Below are 16,881 nucleotides of genomic sequence, written 5' to 3' on the forward strand. Positions count from 1 at the left end.
GGCACCGTGAGACACACCGTTCCACACTCACTCCTTCTCCACTGAGTCCGGACATGAGCCCCTACACCCCTCCCACTACCCTGGGACCTAACTGGGCTACACTGAACCTCTTCTACCTCACAGGCCTGGAAGACATCTAAGCCACTCCTCTTGGGATCACTCCCCAATGCCTCTTCAGACCCTTTGGAATCTACCAAGAGGTCTGCCTCCAATGCAAGCTCTCTGGGGTCAGAGAACTCACACTCCACCGGGTGTTGGCATAGCTCTGGAAAACAGAGACTTAAAATATGCTCTCCAACAAATGAATCACACAGCCCCCCCCCCACAGTTGTTAACCAAGCTGTCCTTTGCCTCACTCTCCAGTGCCTCACACAAGTACCCCACACCACTCTCCTGAGACTGGCAAGACAGGATCTGACTGTCTCTGTCACACAACACACACTTTTCTGGCTGGTCATCACACACACACACCAAGGTTTCTACCATGGGGGAACCCCTCTCCTTGTACCTCTCATCTAGAGTCAGTAGAGTGTCCCTCCCACCACTAGGAATATGGTCCCCTGTGCCAGTCCCCCAATCTACTTCAGGGACACTGCACTCCACTGGAACTACATCATAAACCTGAACCCCCTGGTGTATGTCAAACCCCTCCCTCAAGTCAGGCGCCACACCTCTGGGTGTTTGTACCTTTCTCTCAGCATTGGAAACTATAATCTTACTGCTACCATCTGAGCTGGACTCCACCTCCAACTCAGCAAAGCTCACCTCTTGAGCTACCCATGTTTCTTCTTCAGCTGAGACCCTCATGGCCTCACGCCTCTTGAGCTCCAACTCAAGCTTCCTCATTCTTCCAGGGCACGGGCATTTTTGCTCTCCTCCGCCGCCCTTTCCATTTGCCTCAGCTCCAACTCAAGCCTCAACATTTCTAACTTATGATCTCTAGCCCTTTGGTTTTCCTCCAACTCCTCTGGGGAAAAACTTTCAGCTGAATGGTTGCTGCCAGCCCTTGAGGCTGCTCTGGACACAGGCAGATCCTGTGGCCTGAAACCATTCCTTTGTGCATCCTCATCCACTTCTGCATCATCTGTCTCCCCAGCCTCTTTGGTCTCCCACCAGGCCCTTAAGGCCTCCTGTAGCTCCTCCTTCTTGGAGCAGCGCTTCATGGGGCAATCAAAGTTCCTGCAGAACTGCCTGAGTTGACCTACTTTGTAATCACTTAACATTTCAATATCAAACTCCAGTTCTGCAACATCACTTGCTGGTTTACCATTCTGAGACATGATGCTTGGATTCTTTCAGGGTTATGATCAAAAATAGAACCAAAAATAAAAAATGTAGTATGCGGTGGCGGAGTGGTCTGCACTCACTAGTGATGTACACCAATCACCTTGGGTCTAGTACAAATACAAGTTCAATATCCCACCGTTGACCAACAATGTTAGAAATGGGGGTCTCTAGTTGGCAGGGGTAGGTAAAACTGTCCAAGTAGGGACCCTTGCTTCTAGTCAGGGTAAGGAGGAAACCCTCTGAGATGACTCCTGCTCACCCTCTAGGTAGCTTGGCACGAGCAGTCTAGGCTAACCAGAAGGCAATGTGTAAAGTATTTGTACCACCACTCACAGTAACACAGTGAAAACACCACAAACTGACTCCACAACAGTTTAGAAAAATAAAGGTATTTAATCTAAACTACACAAGACCAAAACGACAAAAATACAACATACACAGTTCAAGAATATGGTTTCAAAAGAGTTCTTAAGGTTGCGATAAATTTCCTTAGGTTGCGATAAAAATAATCCACAGTTACGTGAAAAGTTCACAGTTGCATCACGTTTAGTTCACAGTACCTTTAGTTGCGACAAAGTTCCAAAAGCAGAAGCTGGTGCAGTGGAAAACAAGCGATGCGTTGCCCCTGAGACCCTGGCGAGCCGATGTGACAGCCCCGCTGCAGCAGCAGGCGTGTTGCGATGAATCCGGTCTGTATGGGGAGGAAGGCCACTTGTATGGATTCCGGTGCGTAGGTTCTGTAGGAAAGTTGCTCTCGCAAAGGCACGATGCGACGATCTTTGGAGTTGCAACGATCTACGGGGCGACGATGCGCGGACCAGCGGTGATCTTCTCTCTCGCAGCTCCTCGATGCGATGGCTTCGGCGATGACTCTCGCAGCGACGTGATGCGGTCTGCAAGCAGGCGGTACCGCGATCTCACCCAGCGACGACAGGCTCTGCGACGACACTCGCAGCGATATTAGGCTTCCTGCACCGATCGGGTGCGTCCCACAAGCGAAGGATGCGACGGCTCTGACAGCGGCAACAGGCGCTGAGATGATCTCGACCTTCATAGCGGCGGGAATTTCCACGCACTGTCGGGGATGCGCTCCGCAGCGAGCGATGCAATAACTTTTCTGTAGCAAAGTCTCTCAAGCTTAGTTTCCAGCTTCCCATCACAGGTACAACTTCCAGAGGCACCACACAGGGACCAAGCACTCCAGGAAGGACATAACTCTCAGTAGAGCTCAGGGGAAGCTGGGGGTAAAGTCCTTTTGTTCCTGGGACTTCAGAACAAGGAGCCAGCTCTTCTCAGGCCCTTGGAGATTCCTTCAAGCAAGGGGACACAGCACAAAGCAAAGTCCTTCCCCTCTCCTTGGCAGCAAAGCAACAGCAGGGCAATCCAGCAGAGCAACAGCTGGACAATCTTCCTTCTTCAGTTTCAGCCTTCTCCTTGGCAGAGGTTTCTTCTTGATTCAAGGATGATCTAATTTTCTGTTGTCAGGGGTCCTGTACTTATACCCCTAAAAGTCTTTGTTCTCTTTGTGCAAGTGGGCCCTGAGCCCGGTCTGAACCAGTTCTGGGTGTTTCTTGAGCACTTTGTTTTCCTGGCTTCTCCTTTCCCTTCAGAGTGAGGGGCAGGGTCGTCAGCCGCTCAGCAGGAGGTGGAGCCAGCATTGTGAAAGGCAGACACAGCCCTATTTAGGCCCAGGTGCTATCTCCTCCCACCACTCAAGTTGCAAATGCAGTCATTCAGCCTAGGGCTGACTCAGCCAGCCTCCTGGGGAATCCCCAGCCCCTGTCACTCTCAAACCAGACAGTCAATACACAAACAGGCCAAGGCACACAGAAGGGTCAGACAAGAGAACAGCAACTTTCTAAAAGTGCTGTTCTCAAACACAGGATTTAAAAACAACCTTTCCTAAAAGATGTGTTATTAAATTCTGAGTTCAGAGATACTAGACTCTTATGTCCTATTTTGTTCCTATGGGAAGAAATGCTGGTAGCCACTGTAGCCAGCATCCCCCATGTTAACCTATGGAGCAAGATAGCCTTACAATAGTGAAAAACGAAAATGGCTGTAATTCACTACCAGAGCATGTCACCTGCACCAGTAGATGCTCTACCTTTCACATACACTGCACCCTGCCCAGGGGGGTACCTTGGGCCTTCCATAGGGGTGACCAATGTGCACAAAAAGGGAAGGGTTAGGCCTGGTCAGTGGGGACACTGACCAGGAGGACATGACAGTTCACAGACTGCACACAGGCACTGCGGTGGCAAGCCTGTGACACCATTTTGGGGGCTACTCATGTGGGTGGCACAATCAGTGCTGCAAGCCCACTAGTAGCATTTGTCATCACCAGCCCTAGCACACTCAGTGCACTTTACTAGGGACTTCTTGGTGATACAAATATGCCAATCATGTATATCCAATCACAATAACAATTTACACTGAGAGCATGTGCACTTTAGCACTGATCAGCAGTGATAAAGTGCGCAGAGTCCTATTGCCAACAGCCACAGGTCAGAAAAAATAAGGGAGGAAGAAGCAAAAAGTTTGGGGATAACCCTGCAAAAAGGGCCAGTTCCAACACAAGGAAAGCAGGGAAATCAGAAGCAGCTACGGGGAATAACAGGACATGTAATTCAAACAGGATAGGAAATGAGGGTGTGTGGAATCACGAGGACGAAAGCCTAGCACCGGCTTCCTGGCCATGCAAGGTATTTAAAGGGAGAGAGCGTCCATAACTCCACCTCCGATACAGCGGCTAGAGACCATGTAAAAAGTGTGTTCTCACAAAGCAAGCATTCAGACCTCTCTAAAACACCAAGGGACTACACAAGAAGCCTGATGTCTAACACCCATGTCTAAGTTGAAGGATCAGAAAATAAACAGAGCTTTAAAAGTCTTATGTATTTTTTGCATTCCAGACCCTCTACCTAGACACTGGGCAGCAAATAAGTAGCTGTTGTTGAGCTAAGCATGGGTAAAGGGATCAAACGTTGATACCACTACAGTTAATATATTATTATTATTATATATATATATATATATATATATATATATATATATATATATATATATATATATATATATATATATATATTGCAGTACTCCATCCACCAATAATCCAATAGCACACAACGGATTGGGATAGACACGCGGACCCAAAGTTTTCTTCGTGCTTATTTATTTAGTGTTTCTGCCCTGCATCCCATGCCGCCATGACGCGTTTCGGTCCGACCTGGACCTTGATGACGTGACGCGTTACTCATGGACAGGCGCCACATTTAAAGTGCACAGTACAAGTATTCAATCACAAACAGCTGTCCCTTCGTGGGTATAAAGCTGGAAGACAGACTATCAGAGTGCAATTACAGCTTAAAATGCTCCATTTACATGGTGTGGCAACTGAAGTGTACAATTTTAAAACTTAGATGTTAAAATCTCATTGGTGTACAAAATCACAATGCATAATAATTTACAAATGCACTATTAATAAATAAAAGTGTAAATACCTCTTATTTAAAAAAAAAACCCGACTTATAAATAACAAATATTCACGTAAAGTGAACAAACGTTAAATTTATAATTGCCACACAAGATGAGTACTCTGGTATAGTCTGTACAATTATGCTGGATAATCAAGCCCAAGTGGGCGAGCACTTAAATTGGGCAACCTGAACCCAAAAACAGTGGTCGATTATATCAACTACCTAAGTGCCTATGGCACAAAAGGCATGATAATCGAATAAACATAATATGTGAACCCAATTCAAATCGGTAAAGAACCAATAATTAATCAAAACCGATATGTGAGGGGAGGAGCCAAGATGGCGATCGAACAGTCGCATGAACGCTTCGCTCTGAGGTCCCTTCCTCCCCGCCCGCCTATCCTGTTGATAATCCTGAGCGAGGCTTTTTGATCTATGTTGTTCGAGAGAAGCGCTCACTTACCATCTATTTTTGGGGCTCCACCGTGCAGTGAATCCGAAGAACTGCCCTCGTCTGCTTGCCGGCCTTCGTGGCGCTGACGCCGGGGCCTCGAGTGCAGAGGTTGCCCGGCAGTGTTCGTAATGTTGGCGGCCCTGGTTTGGATGAGAAACCGGTCAGTGGGAGCCTGAGAGCCACGAGCCGGGAGAGTTGGTGCTGACCCACTCCCAATAGTGGGTTGCCCCGTATGCCCGAGCTGTCGACAAGCCGGAGAGATGCCGTGTCGCCCGGTTCCCCTTGGGTGTGACGCCCGCCCATGTTAATAGTCCCGTCCGGGAACCGGCGGTTGACTCTCGGAGAGCTGCGGGGAGCGCGCCCGGCCTTTCGGTGACTCTCCTTTCCGCACCAGACGTCGACTGCCGACGATCAGCCGTGAGACCTGTTGCCTCTGGTGGTCGGGCTGGACTCGGAGGTGGAGGTGAAGTGGCGGAGAACGAAGTGGTTAAGATGGCGGATGGTGCCTTGGAGTGCACCCCTCCTGGGGACGGAGACACCGCTGAATTTGAGACCCCTGGACTTTGGCTGCATGGGGAGACGCTTACGTGTAGTCACGTGCTGGTTGCACTGGTTACCCTGCGGATTGCTCTGCTCCGGGAATCCCGGGACTTGGAGGTACGGATCGCTGCCATTGCTGATCCGCCATTTTGTGGCATAGTGGCTTTCCCCCGAGTTGGTGCCGCTGAATCTCCTTCGGTCGCTGTGCCAGGTTCCCCGGATGAATCTACAGTTTTGAGGGTGCGAATGGATCTGGCTCCTGTGCTGCGGTGCTTCCCACATCCTGTACTTTCCTTTCCGTGCTTGGCAGACCTGTTTTTGGACTTGGACTTGTTGGTGGTCGGGGTATTGTTGCATTCTGGCCACCGCCGTGCATCGTCGGTTGTTACTTGGTGGCTGGGACGATGTTGTGCGGCGGCACTGCCTACTCCGCCTGGAAGGATTGAACTTTTTGTATCGACCTGTCTCCTGACTGCAAGGCTGTTTAGCAGTTCTACTATTCACAGAAGTGGCCAGGGGTGACCTCGCTTGGGTCTTGGAGGGACTTCTTGCTGGTTAATGGTGATTCAAGAACACGTCTTGTGGGGCTGTTACTGATTACGTTTTGTGCACTCGCTGATCTTTGTACTTTCTATGGCCTCTGTCTCTACGATTTTAGTTGCAGGGATGGGGGGGACCGGGTATCTGAATCGCCGGCTCTTCTCCTCGTTCTTTTTCTTTATTGTCTTCTTCTTTCTCTCTTTATTTCCTTTCTTTAGGGTGACTCTGGGGCGACAGGCACGCTGTTAGTGGGGTAGGCCATAGCCATTACGGTGATGTAGGGTGGCGGGTGTTGGAGGGGTTTTGTTATTTTAGTTTGTTTTGTTCTATGGTCCTTTTCTCTCTTTCTTCCCAAGGGGGTTGGCTATATCTTCTTCTTCCATCCTTTTTCTGTTAGGCATCTGCACTTGTCTCTTCTTTCTGTCTTGTACGGGTGGGTTTTCCACACGATGTTCTTGCTAAATTGCTAGCCATTGTTTGACCTTTACTCCTGGCCTGCCTTCGGCGGGCGTAGGGTGTTTTCGGCCTTATTGCTTACCATCGATTTCTGATTGCCTGGAGGGGTACACCCCTCCCGTCTCTTTTCGTTTATTGTGTAGTGTGATGCCTCTGTTGATATAGCTGCTGCCTCCTTCTCAATATTATAAAAATGAAACCTCTCCTATCCTTGTGCTTCGCTGTGCTACGACCACGTACTATGACTATAACGTGATTCCTCCTTTTATCGTACACATTTACACTGCTCCTGTCTTTATCTCCTGATTTTGCGGCCGGCCCCTGTGGTTGTAGGCCTGCGCCTGTATTGCTCTGTTTGACTTAATAAAGGTTTTAAAAAAATTTTTTTTTTAAAAAACGATATGTGAAAGACAAAAAATGAAAAGTTGTGTTGTTAAAAACAAATGCATAATGCTGGTATAATAGGCGCATATTCATAGTTCATTTCATAATTAGACGTATAGGTAATATTTTACTGATGAGTCAGGTCAAATAGGTTACTGTACATCATTAGGGACTCCACAAGTCAATTCATACATCCAATGTGGCATAATTATGTGCAGAGTAAAAAACCAAAGGTTTCCTCAAATAACAGTCGTAACATGATCCTTAACCCCTTCCACGCTCATGACGAGCTGGGCTCGTCATGAGGTAGCCTCCTCGCACGCTCATGACGAGCCCAGCTCGTCACGTAACATGCGAATCCGCAAAAGTCAGCGCAGAGCGGTAAATCTGCTCAGCGTTGATGCGGTTAAAGGACATTGATTTATATGCAAGTGTATAAATCCTCTGTGGTATTTAAACCTATTGGGGACTTAGTATTGAGTTCCAAAATATATTTGGTCTCTAACAAACGTAAGGCACTATCTCTATCTCCCCCTTTGCGCGTAGGCGGTATACAATCAACGGCATACTAACAAAGATGGGTGTTGTCACTGCCATGCTTCGCCTCAAAATGCCGGGCAACTGGGTACGATTGGTCTTTATTTGTAATCGCCCGGAGGTGTTGTAAAATCCTCATATGCACGGGTAATTTGGTACTGCCAACGTAGCGGAGTGCACAAGGGCACTCAAGAACATAAACCACGTATTCCGTTTTACATGTTATACGTCGTTTAATTTTGGCAGGTTGGGGCAAGAATGGGGTGGTATAGTCCTTAACGTTTTTTGCATGTTTACACGCTTTGCAAACAAAGCACTTAAAGAAACCTTTTTGTTTTGACAACCAATTGGAAGGTGACCTGATTTCTGGATTGCTTTTAACCAAACAATTGCCCATGGACCTTGCCTTTCGAAAGGTCAATTGTGGAGTGTGATTGTTCTTGATTAGATCCCCACCAATGACCGGGTCTTTCAACAGCAGAGCAGATCCCAATGTCTCTTCAAAATGTTCCTAATGGCTACATGTTGTTTGCTATAGGTGAGGATAACCCTCACTTTGTTGGATACGCCATTAGATACAACAGGGATTCTAGGGGCCAACGCAGTGTCACGAGTCAAAGACTCAGTTTTGCGAATGGCCTTCTCTATGATGGACGTATTGTAACCCCTCAAGAGAAACCTCTCCTTGCAACTGTTTTGAGCCATTTTGCATTCCTCCACACTACTACAGATGCGTTTGATCCTCAGCATCTCCCCATAGGGGATGCTGTTGATCAAGTGCTGGGGATGGTGACTGGATGCATGCAGTAGTGAGTTCCCCGCTGTCGGTTTGCGATAAAGTCTGGTACAGATCGTATTGTCGCAAATATAGACCTCCACATCAAGGAAGACAACCGACACCTTACTCATATGGGCTGTGAACTCCAAATTGAGTTGGTTGATATTCAGTCTTTTGACAAATTCCATGGCCAGATCCTCTGACCCCCTCCACAAAAGGAAGAGGTCGTCTATGTATCTGAGCCATAGGGGAACATGTGTCTTAAGGGTCTCCTCATGTTGTTGATTCAGGACCTGCTCCTCCCACAAGCCCATATGCAGGCAAGCATAACTGGGGGAGAAGCAGGCCCCCATAGCAACCCCCCTAATTTGATGGAAAACAGTGTTGTCAAAGGTGAAATAGTTGTGTTCCAGACGCATTTTAATCATGTCAACCAACATCTTATTATGTAATGTGAAGCATGCAGGTCTGCGATTTAGGTAATGCTCAACCGCTTTAACCCCATCCCGATGACCAATAGAAGTATAGAGGGACATGACATCCATAGTAATTAAAATCAAGTCATTAGACCAAGTACTGTTTTGAATTTTTCTTAAAAAATCCGAGGTATCCCTAATGTAAGATGGCAATGTAACAACCCATTCTTGTAGAAAATAATCTACATATTTTGATGTATTTTCAGTTATGCTGCCAATTGCTGAGATTATGGGGCGACCTGTTTTTTTTTTTATATTCTTATGTACATTGGGAAGAAAATACATGGAAGGTACGGCAGGATAATCATTATGCAGAAATCGATATTCATCATTGCTAATGAGCCCACTGCTTTTCCATGCCACCAATTTCCCATAATAATCCAACCAAGAAGATTTCACAATTTGCAAATTACTGCGTTTATAGCAAGATACGTCATTCAATTGAACATATGCCTCTTCCATATACATGAGTCGCGGCCACAGGACAATATTGCCCCCCTTGTCCGATTGCTTAATCACAAGTTCTTCATTGGCCTGTAATTTTTTCATTAATTCAATGTAGCACCGTTGGTTACAATTCATTTTGGAGCCAGCATGATTAGTCACTCTGTATAGGTCTTTTAAATCGGAGGTAACCAATTCGTGAAATCGATCCAGGTTGTCATGCATCATCAGTGGCTGAAAAACCGATTTTGGTTTAAATGGCGTTCTGACGGTACCGCCAAAGTCCATTCCTTCCAGTCCCAGGACACCAGTAGCCTCATTTTGTTCGCCCTGGAGTTGGCGAAGATAAAAAAAAAGGCCAACATCCCCTGCAGAAAGTAAAGGTGGGCTGTTTGCATATTGAGGAGTGTTTGTCACCTCTTTTTTAGACTTTATTTTATGATGTTTCTGCAATTTAAATTTTCGTATAAACCGAAAGACGTCCATGCGTGTTTCAGAGTAATTGAAACTGCTCTCCGGGGTAAAAGAGAGTCCAAGAGACAGTATTTGACATTCGGCCTTATTGAGGATGACATCAGAGAGATTGATTACAGTGTTGGCGGCGTTCTCTAAGTTTACTTCCGATTCCACCTGCCTTTCGTGGCTTTCCTGGGCGGTTTGATCATGTTTTCGCCTCCTGTTGCACCTCCTCCTTGCCCCCCGCTTAGCGTTGGCACGCCTTTTTGATGCGGCTGCTTCTTCCGGGGTCTTAACGTATCTCTCCTGTCTCGGCACAGAACATTCATTATATATATATATTATAACTACTATAATTAATAAATGTTTTTTATTTTTTTGCCATGGCAGCTCAGGGCTGACATTCAAACCTGCAACGTACCCCTGAACACAAATGGGTGCAGATTATTAAATAGCAATAACATTCATGAAAATAATTTGCAACAGTGCTCAAAGAATGAGAATGTATTTAGTAATAACAATGTTTTCAGATTGCTATTGAATTCTTGTGCGAAGCAAATGGCGTATGAAATAAGACTTCTTACGGTGGTAGCTTAGTAGCAGTATGACGAAGTAATCCTAGAAACAACTTTGGATGCATAAGTCTGTTGTCTAATAAGAATGATGGGGCTAAATTAGAACAATTGCAGAACATTTTGGAGTAATCATGGTGTGAGAAAAATACTGTACTGCAGACAAACTAGTCCCTGCTTTGTTGTGGCAGGCAGGAAATTAGGCACAAACCTAATTCCAACCTCATTTGTGTTAACATATTGGCTCATTGGAGCAGGAAGCAATTACTGCAGAGACAGAAAATACCTTCACGAAGTATTATCCATTTTAAGCACTGCCCCTCCTGCTAATATAGCCTTCAAGCCCAATAAACTATTGCAGAAGAGAAGAACACCATGCTGGCCTCAGTTCTCAAAGAAGTAATCTCTCCCTTCCACATTCCCTCCTGCTGTCTCCTCAGCTGAATGTAACTATTAGTGGGGATCATGAGAGGTCTGCCTTGAGGCCCAGTGCAGAAGGTGGGCAGCTCCTGCTTCCAAGGGGTCGTTCTTGGCCTGCCCCAGTATCTCCTGCTCTCAAAATACGTGGTTGGATGTTCCTCTTTTAAATCACTTTTCATTACCAAAAGGTGAATCTAAACAAATCTTTACTGATCCACACAGACTAGAACTCTGGTCTCAAAACTGCCATCCCAGCCCTCATTAATTTCCTTTAGGAAGCTACACCCTGGTGGAACCTTGTGCAAAAAGGGTTTGAGCATATGATCCTCTTTAAATAATGAGGTAGTTTTAAATCTGATTTATTTTCTTAGAGAAACCAATGCTGTGCGTTGTCTTTTAAGGAATCTTTATTTGTCACATCCTTTTTATTCCAGAAAAGATTATTGGAGTTTGTACTTTAGAGGTGCAAATTAAAAAAATCTTTTCTGGAATAAAAGGATGTGACAAATAAAGATTCCTTAAAAGACCACCCACGGCATTGGTTTCTCTAAAAAAGAACATCAGATTTAAAACGACCTTCCTGCACAAAAACAATGCTAATTGGTGTTTTCCTTTTTCTGTGTGCGCTGCAGAATGCAGCACACATTGAAGAGGAAACAATGAGGAGAAATGAGCATGTTTCTCCTCATTATGTGTCATCTTGAGGAGAGTGGAGAAGTGTGGCTCACTGGTTAGAGGAGGCTCACTGGTTAGAGGAGGCAGACCCTGAAGCAGAGGTCAGACCCGGGGCCAGGGTTCAATTCCCGACGCGGCAGGGTCTTGAGCCCAAATATCCACGGACTCGATAATTCTCGTTTCGGTGCCTACTCGAATCATGGGTTCACACTCTGCAGCTCTGGGCATTAGCCTGCTTAATCTCCACTACGGCCCCCCCGCGGCGGGATGCCTGGCTTTCACCTTGGGGGAAGCCAGGACGGGTTCCCAAGGCGAGCGCTGAGATGCCTACGGGTAATCGAGCGCTATATAAGAACGCATAATAATAATAATAATAATAATAATAATAATCTTGTGAAGTGTACGGGTTTGGCATTTTCCCAGATTTATACAACTATGTAAATCTTGGGCAGCATCAAATTCCATTGGTGTTGCTTGGGAAAACCAACTGCAACGCCCATAGAACGCCTTCGGGGCGCAGAGTACAGCGACGCAGCGATTCGCGCTGCATCGCCTTAGTCATGATTTATGAGGTCACTCAAAGCCATGCAAGGTGGCTTTGCGTTGCATCTAAATTGAAATGAGAGCTACTCATTCGAAGTATGTACGGCACAGTGTTGGAGCGCATTACATCACACACACATAGAGACATTGACTCATAAATGTGAAAATCAATGTATAGAAAATGTTACTTAAGACATTGAGGGCTACAAGGTGTAAGAGTCAGGTGTCATCCATACTGGTAGGCAGTGGCATAGCGTGGGCGGGGCCATAGGGGTGGTTGCCCCAGGCGCAATTTTCTTAGGGGTGCAACATTTTAAAAGAAGAAACATTTGTGGTGGAAGGGACTCGAGTCACGTCTGTGTGGTTGCCTGCAAGTGCAGGTTATGTTGTCTTTCCCGCCTTTCCCCGCAGACTGGCTGCACAGAGCTGTGCCCTCATGCATCCCTCATGGCAGGTCGGAGCTGCTTGTGCTGTTTCCCGGTGGTATGAGAGCAGCGCTGCCCAGTGGCATAACAGTGGAAGGTCTCTTGTGGTACCACGGCACCGTACAAGGAATTTGTTTCTGCTTTTTGGCAGGCAGTGGGAGCATTTCAAGCCTGAGTTCCACACTTGCTGCCTAACATCATGTGGCGGTTTGGGGAGGTGGGTTGAGTCACCCGGGGTGTGGCATTCATTCATTCTTTCATCCATTATGCAGTCTTACACCATTAATTCTGTCCTTCCATCTGTGTGCCCATCCATATCCAAACCTATTCAACCATTTCCAAACCTATCCATCATCTATCCTTCCATCCATCATTTCACTCATTCATCTATCATCCATCCATCCTTTCACTCATACATCCATTCACCCATCAATCCAACTATTTTTCCTCTCACCCATACAGCCATCCTTTCACTTACTCATCCATCCATCCATTCACCCAGTCACTAATCCACCCATTTGTCCATCCATTCACCATTTCACTGATCCATCCATCCTTTCTTCCAGCTCTTCACCCTCCCTTTCACTCATCTATGCATTCTTCCACTCATCCATCGTTACATCCTTCTTTTCACTTATCCATACACCCATTCGCCCATCCAGCCTGTCAATAATCCATCCATTTTTTCACTCATCCATCCATCCTCTCTTTCTCTCTCCATTCCCCTCTCTCAGCCATTCTTTCACCCATCCATCCACCCAACAATCCATCCACTCATCCACTCATGAACCATCCATTGGCCCTATCACTCATCCATCCTTTCTCTCATCCATCTACCCCTTCACTCATCTATCCATCTGTTTGCCCATCTACCCTCTCTTTCACTCACTCATCCATCCTTACATGCACCCTCTAACTCATCCATCCATTCACCCTTTCACTTATCAATTCATCAATCCACCCATAATTTCACTCATCCCTCCACCCATTCGGTCACCCATCATCCCCCTTTCACTCATCTATCCATCCTTTCACTCATCCATCCACCCTTTTACCCATCTATCCACTCTTTTACCAATACATCCACCACTCCACCCATACATCCACCATTCCACCCATACATCTATTTATTTACCCTTTCTCTCATGCATTCTTCCTCTTAGTCATCCATCCATCCTTTCTCTCATTATCCATCCATTCACCCTTTCACTTATCGGTTCATCCCTTCACTAATCCAACCAGCCATTTATCCATTCCTTCACTTACTCACCTACCTTATCACATTAATTATGAGCTGAGCCTTTGTCTGAAGAGTTGCAGACAGAAGAGACCCATCAAGAACGTCACCTTTGCTGTTGTTCCCAAAGCAAGGCTGAGGCAAGGGATGAGTGAAATGATGGATGGATGGATTGATGAATTGATAAGTGAAAGGGTGAATGGATGGATGAGTGAGAGGGTGCATGTAAGTGCGCATGACTGTAACCGTCATGCGCACTTATGGTGCATACACCACTCCTCTTCCTGCACTGTGACAGAAGCCCAACCCCACCCTGCTCAACCTGGCTCTGTACAGTAAAATAAAATGATAATAACATGCTGTTATTATCATTTCCATTTTTCCAGAGCTATGCAGGGCTAAAGTGCCATCTGCATTGTGCGTGACTCAAGGGAAGAATAAGTTCTGCCCAATGGGAGTTGCGCGCCTGGAGAGAGTCTCTCCACAGCTACCGGCTGGCAGTTATTCTCCCCATGAGCTCCGAGTGCTGCTGCACCCTGGTCCAGGCAGGCCTCAGCATGGGCAAACTCCAGTGCTTTACAGACATGCCTTTCTACTCCGTTCCTCCACTTCGAGGAGGAGCATCGCCCCACTGCTACTAAGCAGTGCAACAAAGGAACAATGAAATGATAATAACAGGATGTTATTATCATTTTAATTTTCTCTACAGAGCCATGTTGGGCAGGGCGGGGCTGGGCTTCTGTCACAGTGCAGGAGGAGAAGTGGTATATGCACCTTAAGTGCGCATGACGGTTACAGTCATGCGCACTTAGCCTATTCTCCAGATGTTGTAATGCCTAACCTGGTTGGAGATCATGGACAGGCTTGCAGTCCCCGCGTGATTGCCAACCGAGGGCACTCAGACCAATCACGACGCTGCTGTCATGGTGACAGTAGCGTCGTGATTGGCTTAGGGGAGCCTGGGTGCTTCCTGCTTCTGTGAGCGAGGAAGAGCAGAGGATGACAAGAAGCTTGCAGTGTGAACAAGTAAGTGATCTTTATTTTTATTTTTCATCCCTCCTCCACCCCGCCGCTGTTGTTCCTCAGCAGTCGCCACTGAACAGCTCCTGTCACAGGTCTCTTGGCCGCCTTCCAATAGACTCTCATTGACGGCACTCTCCAGCCGCCCAAGCTCGAGTGCCTTTACACAACAGCAGCATGCACTGCTGCCCACTTATTAAGGTGTGTGTCCAGCAAGGGAACTCAGTGTACCAGATCAGTGGTTAATTTGTAAAATAAAATAAGTGCCGGGGCTCTCGTCAGGAGGCAGCTTGCACCAGCCCATTCCTCCTGTTAGTGCTGCCTAAAACAGAACCAACTACTAATCATGAAAGTTGGCAGAGGATGTGGTGTAATGACCAGAGCTGCCGATTTTCGACTTGGGGAACCAGATCCGAGCCTTTGTGTTGGTTCAACTTCCTGTGATTCTGGGCAAATCACTTAATCGCCCCGTAAATGAATGGTCCTTAACAGGTGCTCATGAAAAGCACCTGTGTTCAAGATTAAGTGCCGGGGCTGAGCACCAGAAAGCACCAGCTCAAATTAAGCACTGACCAGAACAGGTCAAATCTCTCTCTGCCCCTGATAAGAGTCAAGGCACAGGTGTCACCAGTCCAAGCAAGTGTCCATTGAACATCCAGAGATACAAGGCAAGAGCAATATGCGCTCCGAAGGGAGGCCAAGCTTCACTGGAGCATGTACTATGTGTGAATAAATGTATAACTCATAGACAGGCACTGGGAGATATGCCACTATGTTCATCTTTAAACACAGAGTTTTCAAATGTGCCTTTCCATGTACACTCTTGCACAACCTTAAATCACCCAGGCACCAAGAGGCAATTCGGTGCACAGAGAGTGCATCCATTATCTCACTCTGTAGAACCAGTTTAGTTTTGTTTCTTATCAAGTGCTCTTCTCAAGCTCGTTCCTTTGTGTAGGGTGATGCTACTTGCAGGGGGTAGCACTGGATCTAGCTCTACTCAGAAGTACCCACAGTATCAGCACAATGAGATGTGAGCCCTCTACACCTGGTTGGTATTAACATTTCTAGAGTAGCAACTAGGAGCAGTCAAAGGGCAGGCCTGGTCTTGAAACTTCCTTACTTTGAACAACAGAAACTACAAACTCAACCTTCACCCTTACTGTCTACTATATGGCAGTCCTCAGGAAGAATTAATTATGTTTTCATGATGTCGACCACTTGCCAGGTTTAGTCATTTTCATGGTGGTCTTTTTTATGAAATGTTTGACTGGCGGTGCCGTTGTATTTTGCATCGGATCTTGTTTTTATGCTGACGGATCCTGCTTTTCACCTTTTGGGTGGTTTGCCCAATATAGATCAAACCCCTCGGTAACAAAGACCAGGAACTGCTAAAAGTAGTGCTGTTTACACCTCCCTCACATCATTGGCTGAGTCCCCACCTTGTAGCAACAGGAATGCAGTCAATATACTTCCACTATCTGGTAAACTATCATCACCACCATTTTGAGCCATGCAACAACCAGGGGCCTGCAGACTGGATCCCACTTCTCCTTTTGTAATCAATACAGTGAGCCAAACTTTAAGGCTGAGCACAGCCTGCTCTAAGTCACATGCATGCCCCCATAATCCCTATTATTCTATTTCTGCAAATTCCTGACAGCTCATTTCAGAGATCACAACCTCTCCTTTAAAAGTAATACTCCTGCAACCTAACAATACCTAATCTCCTGTGGCTCATCTCAGTGGCGGTCACCACTAACAAACGTGGTGAGGCAGGTGGGGTTAATGTGGGGGGAAGCTCGTGGGGTGAGGGGGGCATGTTAATATTAATAATTAAAAACCCTACCTGACACCGCCGGCTGCCTCCCGCGTTGCTCCTGCTGGCCTCTTCCTGGTCCCAGCAGCCCCTGGGACCGACACCCATCCAATCCCTGTACTGCAGAACAGCGCGGGATTGACCACAGCGGGCAGAAAAGACGCTCCACACCAAAATGGTGGGCAGTGACACAAAATGTCCGGTGTTATAGACCCCAGCCCAAAACAAGCCCAAAACAAGCTCAAAACAAGCTCAACTGCCCTCCCCCAGCCCAACCAGCCCAACTACCTTTTTCTGTTGCCAGGGGTCCCCCCCCCCTACTGCCCCAAAATACCCCGG

The sequence above is a fragment of the Lissotriton helveticus genome, chromosome 2_1 (assembly GCF_964261635.1).
Source record: "Lissotriton helveticus chromosome 2_1, aLisHel1.1, whole genome shotgun sequence".
In the NCBI taxonomy this organism is placed as follows: Eukaryota; Metazoa; Chordata; class Amphibia; order Caudata; family Salamandridae; genus Lissotriton; species Lissotriton helveticus.